The following is a 12,109-nucleotide window of genomic DNA, read 5'->3' as shown; positions in this document are numbered from 1 at the left end:
GCTATAAAATAGCATACTATAAAATTCTAATTCCATTCTATCTTTAATAATTAAGTATTAACATATGTGTTAATATATACATTTAAAAACTGAAGGGCAATATACCAATTTATATATCAGGATTTATTTATTATCAGGATTACAGAAAACTTTCACATTTTAGGTTTCTGTTTTAATCAGAATATATATATATATATGCACACAACTTTAATAGGTAATGGTCTACAGAGCTGTCTAGCTACCAGCAATGGCTGGGGCAAGGTAATAAAGTGTTAAATGATCTCTTTCAAGACCCAAGCTCATCCATGGCCCAATAAAGAGATGTTCTCCCTGCCACCACTCCACTAGCACTGAACAACCCAAGCCAGCAGAAGCAAGGGTAGGAATGGTGACGGACTAGGTGTTTCCAGGAAACCAAGAAGCTTATCTCCAAACTTTCTGCTCTGAGCAGGGTTTCACATAGTTCATCATGGAAGAGAACCCTAAATAGATTTGTTCCTAATGTGTCTCTTTCTTCTTTCTCTTTTACTTCACTCAACATTTTGCAAGCCTCTTGAGTACCAAGTGCTAAGGAAACAGAGAGGAGTCTGTACATCTAAAATAACTTCAAAATAGAAATTTGGAAATAAAACAAACAAACAAACAAAAAGCCAAATCTGAAAAACTCAGACAAAGCAGCAACAACTTGTCGGCACCATCTTGGGTTTTTCCTAATACAGTTGATTATCAATCAGTACATACTGTATCTTCTGCATATTTATGACAGTGCTTTTTAACCTTAGCACTATTGCTATTTTAGACCAGATAATTCCTTGTTGTAGGGGGCTGTCCTATACACTGTAAGGTGTTTAGCAGCATCCCTGATATCTACCCATTTAGAAGCCTGCATCTCCTCTGCAGGCTATGACAATCAAAACTGTCTCCAGATATTGCCATAGACTCTTAGGGGTCAGAATCGCCCTGGCTGAGAACTACTGCCTCATGGGTGTCTCTTTCTAAGCAACTCACTCATTGTGCATGGCACCTGCTCCTGTTTATTTCTTGGTCACACTGGAAATTCTAGGACAGAAATCACATTGTAAGGAAAACTACCTTAGATGTTTTAATTTTTTTTTAAATTTATTTATGATAGTCACAGAGAGAGAGAGAGAGAGGCAGAGACACAGGCGGAGGGAGAAGCAGGCTCCATGCACCGGGAGCCTGATGTGGGACTCGATCCCGGGTCTCCAGGATCGCGCCCTGGGCCAAAGGCAGGCGCCAAACCGCTGCGCCACCCAGGGATCCCACCTTAGACGTTTTAACAACTTATTTAGGCTTTGGAAGAACAGTAATATCAGATCAGAAATGTGAGCAGCAAACTAGGCCATAAATAGTACAACATCAGTAATCTATTAAATCAATCAGCCTACCTATATTTTTTATTTCTGTTTCCTATTGTACAAAATGTAGGCGTAGTTGTTATAATTTCATTATAATTAGATTCCTCAAAAAACATATTCAGCTTCATTCTGGAGTAACACATGGAACAGGTACATTTAAAACTGTTAAGCCTTTGGGTTCCTAGGTCTGCTTTGAAGCCTGGACATATATCATGCAAACCTAATATGGTCTGATAAAAATACAAGTGAGAAGAACCCATCACACCTCCCTGGGGAACTATGTTTCAAATATACCAGTTATCTTTTTTTTAAAGACTTTATTTATTTGACAGAGAGCTAGAGAGCACAAGTAGGGGAATGGCAGAGAGAGAGGTAGAAGCAAGCTCCCTGATGAGCAGCAAGCGTGACATGGGGCTCATCCCAGGACTCTGGAACTATGATCTGAGCTGACGACAGATGCTTAACCAACTGAGCCACCCAGGAGCCCCTCAAATATGCCAGTTATCTTTATTTCTTTATTATCTGTAAAGACAGTATAGCATTACTACTTTCCAAGAAAAGTTCAAATCAACAGGACTAATAGTTTGGTATAATAGGACCTCCACATCCAAGCATCACAGGCATTATCAGCTGAAGGGGAAAAGAAGGCAGAACTTTGAGCCTCCCCTCCAATCCTCTAGCCCCAAGAGAAAGACAAAGACATATCCTGCAAGGGCAGAGAAGGGACTACTTGCAGAACTTGGGGGACCACTCTCCTTATGTTCACAGAGCAGCGAATAAAACACCTGGAATGGAGGTTGGTCTTTTCTATTCTTGGTTGCTGGACTGGTGGTGGTTGAATTCAGGAGGCTGTGGATGACAGGCACTCAAGAAATGCCTGCAGTAGGATGCTCATGAAGTTCATTCTGGCCCAAGTGACCTTTGGTTTAGTTATCCACTTGTCACAACCGTAGAAGTTTACAGAAGTTCTTCCTTAGACTCACAGGGTTCAGGGTTTATTTAAGCCACAGGAGGAGGGACTCCATTAAGCATGGGACTTTTATAACCACTCTGTCCTACTCTCACTTACCCCACGTGGCCCTACCCTCTTTTCTTCCTTTGTGCTTCTTCAAGAATTCTTTGCTCTTTCTCCTCATCTCAGTTCTTCTATGTCTTTCTTTCTCTAGTCCTGTCTTCTCCAAAGCTCTATTTTTCTTCCTTGAAGTGTAGCAAAAGAGAAATGCAGCTGGGAGACAAAGATGTGCAGAATACTGCATTCCAGATCCCATCTGCTTCTGTAAGTTACACCTATTAAATATGCTTACTCTGAGCTAAGATGACAGCCCATTATCTGGTGGCATGGGGATACAGATGCAAAGAGGAAGGCACAGAAGAAAAAAAAAAACAGTAAAGATGAAAAAAAATTAAAAATAAAAAAACAGTAAAGATGGCCAGATGAGAAAGTAGGTTTAGTAAACATCTTTCAAACACCAATTATGATATAAATACTATATTGCTTTTCTTATAAACACATAATTATCAGGAGAAAACAAACTCTATTAAGGATTTGGTTTTGTAAAGAGTCCAGAAGGGTTTGTACTTTGCTCCACTCCCCAGTTACTTCTGCCTTGTGATATACTATACTGGGAGTCTATGTTTGTAATGATAGCCCTGAAGTATCACAAGATCCTGAATTATCAGAGAAATTCAATTATGTCTGCTATACTGTACTTACTAAGGGGAAAAAAATGAACTAACACACTGCAAAAGCAAGGACTGAAACAAAGGGGGTAACTGGCCACTTAGCCAGGAAATTCAATAACCACTATACTCTGTTCTCTGGACAGTCCTTTTAATTAAGGGTTTACTATGTTACTTAAAGAAATAAATAGATGAGAACTTTTAAAACTTAAAATCTCTAAAAGGAAAAGATTCTGAGAGAGAGACAGGACTTGCAGAACAGAAAGTAGAGAGAGTAAAAGAAAAATCTAGATATAATCCAGCAGTTTCACCTCTGGGTATATACCCAAAAGAAATGAAAGCAAGGTCTTAAAGAGAGCAGTTGCATAACTATGTTCACAGCAGCATTATTCCCAGTAGCCAAAAGGTGAAAGCAACCCAACTGTCTATGGACAGATCAGTGGAAAAACAAGATGTGGAACAGATATACAATGAATATTATCCAGGTTTAAAGAGTAAGGCAATCCATGCTACAACATGGATGACCCTTAAAGACAAATACTTAAGTGAATTAAGCCAGTCACCAAAAGACAAATACTACATGTATGATATGACTTATATGAGCCACCTAGATTAGACGAATTCACATAGGCAGAAAACAGAATAGTGATGGCCAGTGGATAAGAGAGAACAAAGAGCTGTTTAATGGGTATAGAATTTCAGTTTTATAGGATGAAAAGAGTTCTGGAGATGGACAGTGGTGATGATTATACCACAATATGAATGTAGTTGATACCACTTTAAAACAGTTACAACAGTAAATTTTATGTGTATTTTACCACAATTTTCAATACTAAAAAAATCAGTATAATTTACTATATCAACAGACTGGAGGGGAAACTCCATAGGACTCAGAGTATATAAAGAATTCTTACAACTCAGTAACAAAACAAGCAGCCCAATTTTAAAAAAGAGTGAGGCTGGGGTGCCTGCATGGTTAAGTTGGTTGGGCCTCCAACTCCTGACTTCAGCTCAGGTCATGATCTTGGGGTTGTGAGACCAAGCCCTACATTGGGCTCCCCACTCAACAGGGAGTCTGCTTGGGATTCTCTCCCTCCCTTTCCCCCTCCCCCTGCTCACATGCTCTCAAGCACATGCTCTCCCTCTCTCTGGGGTAAATAAATATTTAAAAAAAAAAAAGAGTGAGGTTATATAAGAGCAACAACAGGAATCCTTGTAGTGATGGAAATGTTCTGTAATTTGACCACATCACTATCAACATCTTGGTTATGATAAATGAATAACTGCTTTACAACTATAGCTGTCACTAGGGAAAAGCAGGTAAAGGATATATGGAATGTCTGTATTTTTCGTAAATGTACATGTGACTTTACGATTTTTTTCAAAATAAAAAATATAATTTAAAACAATGGGGAGAAATCCCCAAAGAAGTGATGTTGGACCCTTTTCAATGCATTTTATTAGGAGATAACATGCTGCTGATCTCATTACAGATGATGGTAACTTTGAGCACTTGTTTAATGTGGTATCTAAGTTTCTCCAATTGAAAGGTTAGTAGTTTTCCTTTATATCACTAAGAATCTTTGTGAAAAGAGAATTCTGAGACTGTGCAAAGATCCCATTTGTCACCATACTTTCACTTAAGCATGCACAGGTGTATCTGGTCTATTGTGGTGTTTGTCCAACAGTTACTTCCTATTTCTATCATTACTTCTATATTTACTAATTAGAATTCTATGTAAGCAAGAGCCATTCCTTCACCTTCATTTATTTTTTTCAATTATTTAAATTAAGCATGATTCATAGGTCTTTATTTTATTCTATGGATTATAATCCACTGCTATCATTATTTACTTTGCAGCTCAAATGTCCCATATTTAACTCTGGGCTCCTTCAAGTGAGCACCTGTGTCCTCTCACCATGCCCCCATCCTTGTTTGGAGACTTTCTTGCTTTCTGGCATCATAGGATGTTACTGGCTTATCTTGTACTTCCACGCCCCAGTCAAGAAATCAGCCATTTTTCCATAGAGCCCTGGTGCCTTTTCTTAAGAACTTAAAACATCCTTAAGCTTGTTCTCAAAATATTCCCGGGAAGCAGTCTTAGCTGGCTAATGACTAAATCATTCACTAAATTCATCCATAGGGAAGTGAATACTAAACCTCATTACAGTACTTAATATCCATTAAAAAAATATCAAAAAATAAAAATATAGGTTACAAACACATTAGCTTATCTGGAATCTTTTCCAAGGGAGCTGAAATCATTTTCTCAATAATGAAGCTGACTATACAACAACAGTAAGATCACAAAAACCAATTGTGATCCACAGTGAAAAATAATTTTCAGACATCCTGTTTCTTTTTTAGGGAACCTGGTTCAACATTTTCAGCTGTTTCTCAACTAGAGGCTGATCAAGACCACAAGATAAGTAACTTCCACTATTCTTTTGGAGTCTGAGTTCATAACTATCTTGACTGTTCTCCCCCTTTAGTGTTTAGCAATAATATTAGTACATTCTTTTTAAACAATGCCTTGATGGGATACTAAGAAAGATTTATGTTCTCATTCTGATTCTTTGGTTTAAAAAAGAGAAAAGGAAGAAGAAACAGAATATTTAATTACTTTCTCAAGCTCATGTAACACAACAGAAGTCAGTTCTAGGACCCAAACCTTGTGGTCATATTTGTTCCCTATGAGGGTACTCATTATTTCATTAATACAGTTTAGATAATGCTCTTATTATTTACACTGTTATTCTCTACCATTAACTTCAGCTAATATTCCAATGTGTAACACAGTGTAAATACATAGCAGATTTATTTCCTTGAAAGAATTTCTTTCTTTAGGTTTTAGAGCACAAAGGAAAGGGGAAAAGAAAACCCAGATAAATGTAAAAAATAATTTATATGCCCGATTAAGCTATTGTATGCACTTTGTTAAACTATTTTTTAGAACAATTGTGCATTTTGATTCTTAAAAAAGATCCTTTGGGAGGGAAATGAGTTTTTTGCTTTAACAGATAGTTTTCAGGACTATTAAATGTGTGTCCCCTTGACATATGAAGTACACTGCTCTCAGGGAATACAAAGTAATTTTAAAATTAGCCTTAGCAAAATATAATTAGAAAAAAATGAGTGGCTTAAGGGAAATTGCATCCACAGTTCAGTTCTTTGATTTTATATAGTGAATCATGATTATGTTTATTTGATTCCCAAGGGCATTCATTATACTGAAAGTAATGTTAAATATCCTTAGTCAGCTATTTCTGCAATATACATTATTTACTAAGTTGAGTAGCATATCACAAACTAAAAACAAAAGACCATAGTTACTATGTATACATCTATACTTTTTTTTTTTACTATAACCAATATTTTTTGTGGCCTTATCTGACACCCTGCCCCATTGGCAGTCAATATGCCATATTTTTATACTTCAATCTAGGAGAACGTTAAAGTTTATATACTGCCCAATATGTTAAAGTCCTCAATCAGAACTTTATGCAAGATCATATAGTTTCTTTGTTTTTCAAACTGGATAACCTTTAGCACATATTAATGTAAAGCAAAACACTAGTGAGACAGAGTATCAGGAGCATGGATTATTTACTCATTTAACTACTATTTATTGACTATCTACAATGTTTATACTACTAAATCAGATGCTATGGGGAAATAGAAATACACCATGCAGTCATCATGCTTTGAGGAGCTCCTAGTTAAACTGGAGGTAGGGGTAGAAGATAATAAAGTAAAATTAAATTAAGAACTGAGTAAAACAAAGCTGTAATCATCAAGACAGTGTGGTACTGGCACAAAAAACAGACACATAGGTCAATGGAACAGAACAGAGAACCCAGAAATGGGCCCTCAACTCTACAGTCAACTAATATTTGACAAAGCAGGAAAGAATATTCACTGGAAAAAGGACAGTCTCTTCAATAAATGATGCTGGGAAAATTGGACAGCCACATGCAGTAAAATGAAACCAGACCATTCTCGTACACCATACACAAAGATAAACTCAAAATGGAGGAAGGATCTAGCAATAATCGCGCCTCGGATAAACTTCATTGGCTATGATACTGCCACTGTGCAAAGCTTGGATGAAAGATCTAAATGTGAGACAAGAATCAATCAAAATCCTAGAGAACACAGGCAACACCATTTTTGAACTTGGCCACAGCAACTTCTTGCAAGATACATCTATGAAGGCAAGGGAAACAAAAGCAAAAATGAACTATTGGGACTTAAGATAAAAACCTTCTGCACAGCAAAAGAAACAGTCAACAAAACTAAAAGACAACCTACAGAATGGAAGAAGATATTTGCAAATGACGTATCAGATAAAGGGCTAGTATCAAAGATCTATAAAGAACTTATCAAAAAGAAACAAAACGATCCAAAGATGAAATGGGCAAAAGACATGAACAGAAATTTCACCAAAGAATACATACACATGGCCAACAAGCACATGAGAAAATGCTCCGCATCACTTGCCGTCAGGGAAATACAAATCAAAACCACATTAAGATACCACCTCACACACCAGTGAGAATGGTGAAAATTAACAAGACAGGAAAAAACAAATGTTGGAGAGGATGTGAAGAAAGGGGAACCCTCTTGCACTGTTGGTGGGAATGTGAACTGGTGCAGCCACTCTGGAAAACTGTGTGGAGGTTCCTCAAAGAGTTAAAAATACAGCTACCCTACGACCCAGCAATTGCACTACTGGGTATTTAATTTACCCCAAAGATACAGATTGCAGTGAAAGGCTGGAGCACCTGCACCCCAATGTTCATAGCAGCAATGTTCACAATAGCCAAACTGTGGAAGGAGCCTTGGTGTCCATCGACAGATGAATGGATAAAGAAGCTGTGGTCTATGTATAAAATGGAATATTACTCAGCCATACCCACCATTTGCTTCAACGTGGATGGAACTGGAGGGTATTATGCTGAGTGAAGTAAGTCAATTGGAGAAAGACCATCATTATACGGTTTCCCTCGTATGGGGAATATAAGGGATAGTGAAAGAGATTATAGGGGAAAGAAGGGGAAAATGAGTGGGAAAAATTAGAGAGGGTGACAAAACACGAGAGACTCCTAACTCTGGGAAACGAACAAGGGGTAGTGGAAGGGGAGGTGCGTGGGGGGGATGGGGTGACTGGGTGATGGGCAATGAGGAGGGCACTTGAGGGGATGAGCACTGGGTGTTATACTATATGTTGGCAAATCGACCTCCAATAAAATCTTACATATATGTGTGTGTGTGTGTGTGTGTGTGTGTGTGTGTGTGTACGAACTGAGAAAAACTATATGAATATATACAAGGGCATTTACCAAGCAGCAGAACAGGATTGCAGCTTTTACAGGACTAGTAAAAGATAGAGACCCGGGGAGTAGCACATAGAACCACCCCAGAGCAGTTCAGAGCTGGAAGTGTCAGCACTCTAGGTTCATAGGCTTGACCAAAAGAGCAAAGGAGAATAAAATTTGCAAGGAAGATGGAGGATAGGGCTCAGTGTGCAAGGCCATGGTTCGTGTTTTGGTGATGATAACAAAGCACTGAAGGTTACCAGGGAAGCATATAACAACAATGCAAGAAGGACTTTATAAATAATTCAGTCTGGTAAAGATGTACAACTAGACCGAAAAGAGAAGAGAGGAGGGTTCAGAGGAGGCTCATGGATTTTCACGCATGATATTCTGATCTAACATCATATGGCTTAGGAAAGGAAGGAACATGGAAGACATGCTAGGAAGGTGACAGATCCTGGGGTTAAAGGCAAGGACTAGGTAATCAAATGCACCTGGATATGAATCCCAACTCTGAGACTTATTAGCTATTTGACCTTTATGAGACTGTTAACATTCCACATTTCTTCAGTGTAAAAGCGGTTAGCAATATCTACCTTTTAAAAGCTTTAACTCAGTGTCTGGCACATGGTAAAGATTCTATTATGGTGTTACTTACAGAAAGCAGGGGCTACCTACCAGTCTCCAAGCCACTCTACAGACTTCACAGATTGCCATGTAGCCAAGCCCTGCCAAGCCCATGACCACCCTCGTCCTCAGTCTCTAGGATCCCCCAAGGGCACTCAGTTTCCCTATTTAGCTTAGCCCGTAAACTTCTCTCTGACCACAGCTCTCTGCCACCCTACCTTCATCACCTATCCCCCAAACCCTACAATCCACTTTTACATCTGCTGTCACTCCTTCTCAACTAATATTTATTAAGCGTCACTTGTGTACCAGGTCTTAAATTAGGGACATGGCATTAAAACAGCAAGAAGATCAGACTGCATCCCTGCCCTTATGGAAGGGGGATATATTTGAAGAAATAATCACACAAAAAGATATGTAATTACAAACCATAAAAAGCAATGGCATAAAGTGATAGAAAAAGCAGAATCAGTGATTACAAATTACATGTGGGATGCATGATTCGGACCAGAGGAGGGTGGAGGTGTGGTGTCAGGCAAGACATCTTTGAGAAAATGACTGTGGTACATGTCACCTCAGAACTGAGTAGCATTTACCAGGCAAAATAGGGGAAGAGCCAGAGTGGCTGAAACATAATGAGCAAGAGGGAGAACGGTAAGAGATGAGAGTCATGGAGGCCAGATCATGCAGGGCCCTAGTGGCCATGTTAAAGATTGAGGATTTTGTCTTGTACATTAGAAAGACACTGAATAGTTTTAAGGAGAGAGTAACATGACCGGCTTTGCCTTCCTACGTGCTTCCATTTCTATCTGCTCCTCTCACAGTAGGGCACAGACAATGCTAATCTAAAGCACTTGACAGACTTCAACAATTAAGCCACCATCCCTTTCCCAGCTTCTCACTCAGATCTTGACTTAAGACAAATAGGTGAAAAGACTGGGGGAGGCAGAAGAACTACCACCCAGCAACCAGGACTGGGCAAGAGCCCTTTAGTAACAGACCTCTACAATGCCCATTGCTCTGAGCCACACTTTTGACACCCTGTAGTATGGGCAGGTGTTACAGTGAGACCTGCCCTAAATATAGCATTTCTGAAGGTGCCATAAACCAACAAGAGAAAAGCTGTTTGCCACATTTATCATTTTACAGAGCAGCCAGTCTGAACAGAGGTATAATGAAGGCTTTATACTTCCTTAAGCCATGTTTAGTTCTGCCTGAAGCCAATTCTTCCAGTTTAAAGGATAGGTAGAAGCAACAAACTCTTGTGTATTTTAACCAATACCTGCCAGTAAACAATGAGAGCAAAGTAGAAGAGATGTAAAATACACTCCACCCAAAATCCAGTGTGGTCACACAAACATCCAAAAACAGCACAAAAGGAAAGTTAAGTACTAAGTTGTGAGTTTTGCACTAGATACAGTGAAGAAGCTCAGAGGAAAGTTGGCTGGAAGGGCTTGGAAAATATGGAAGGTAAAGTGAAGAAGAGTTAAGCCTTGGACAAAAGAAAGTGGCATGCCTTGTACAAGAATCCAGAGGTGGAAGAAATACAGGTTACTGGACAGAGCCATGGGGTGACTGGCCTGACTAGAGTAGAGGGCTCTCCTATGACCAAGACCAGTCTCACCACCCAGATAATCTAGAAAGAAAACAACATCTTTCCCTTGCCTTAGAAGACTAGATACAATAGGATCCTCTGCTAAGTAAACTGACACAACGGAATTCCTTAAACTTGTAGTCACAGACAATTCTAGTTAAGAAAGGGCCCCTTCTAGGGCCAGAGAGTTCAGAAACATCCTAATAGGTAAGTATGGCTAAAACAATCCATAGTTAAACAAAATTAAAAGGGCAGAGAATGAGAACTCTCAGGCTTCCATTTCCCTTTTGGTGGCCAAACAAGGGTTTCGTATGCAGAAGCAAATATGCCTACGTCTTTCCACTTAATCTGAAAGACCTACTATCCACTTGGAGCTGCTCTGTAAAGCTGGATTTAATACAGTAAATTAGAAAAGAGAAGGCTGAGGGAGTCTTGTCCCAAGGATGGGTTAGTCACTGATGGGAAGAGGAAACATGGATCCCTGGGTGGCTCAGCGGTTTGGCGTCTGCCTTTGGCCTGGGGCATGATCCTGGAGACCCAGGATCAACTCCCAAATCAGGCTCCCTGCATGGAGCCTGCTTCTCCCTCTGCCTGTGCTTCTGCCTATCTGTCACTCATAAATAAAAAATCTTTTTTTTTAAAAAAAAGAGGGAACATGAAAACTGGATGTTCAGAAAGAAAAAGATGGTGGCTGACAGCACACAGAGACTCTAGTCAGGCCAGTATGTATTAAGTTCTATCCTTTGCAGTGCAAGAAAACACTGAGAAGCCTGATGGAGAGAAAGAGGAATTAATGGGAAAATGGCTGATTCTGGATCACTACAAGGTAAGAAAAGCTATATGAGTACTACCTTTTTTATATCTAAAGATGGATGATATGATAATAATAATAGTCATTACCTTTGATTTCTTTATAACAAGCTTTGACCTTACGGGCATTTTAGGTGACCATCTCAGCCTCCTTCCTTTCTGTGTAAAAATCATTAGTGTATGGGCTGAGTTACCTAGTCCATGAACTTGGCAGATTTCTAAAACTGTGGTTAGAAAAAATTTGAGAACAAAGAAATTCCCTAAGGGAGGCAGCAAATGTGGAGATCTAGAACATGATGATGCTGGTGCAGTTTTCTACCATTCCACTAGCATACAGTTCTACAGATCCCAAATAAGTTATTAGCAGCCATTAATTCACTGGACAGATATTCTTGACAGACTAAAGCTAGGGGAAACGTCTAAGACATCTGTCACATTTATCTATTGATGTGGGGATGAAAAGTTCAGAAATTCGCAAGAAAAAGATGCTAACCAGTCAACCTGATCTAAAAGAAATAAGATCTTGAAACATGTGAAATATCTGCTTAGCACAGGAGCTCAGTAGGGACTCAGCAGACTGAACTTTTTAAAACGTATCTTTGTTAAAGGTTATTTTTGCAGAGAACATGTCTATACATATTCAAAAACCTCATTTTCAAATTTATACAAACCAATAAGGCATTCTAGAACTTTCTTTTTT

The 12,109-nt window shown here is 39.0% G+C and overlaps 1 protein-coding gene and 1 pseudogene across 1 annotated transcript in view; both read right to left on the bottom strand.

The window, feature by feature from the left end:
- Positions 1 to 12,109, bottom strand: part of C3H3orf70 (chromosome 3 C3orf70 homolog) — a 79,728-nt gene that overhangs the window by 5,339 nt on the left and 62,280 nt on the right. The window lies entirely within an intron of this gene.
- LOC112926326 (U4 spliceosomal RNA) lies at positions 7,101 to 7,163 on the bottom strand (annotated as a pseudogene).

Source organism: Vulpes vulpes, chromosome 3, assembly GCF_048418805.1.
Source record: "Vulpes vulpes isolate BD-2025 chromosome 3, VulVul3, whole genome shotgun sequence".
NCBI lineage: Eukaryota > Metazoa > Chordata > Mammalia > Carnivora > Canidae > Vulpes > Vulpes vulpes.
This window is presented reverse-complemented; position numbering and strand designations above follow the sequence as displayed.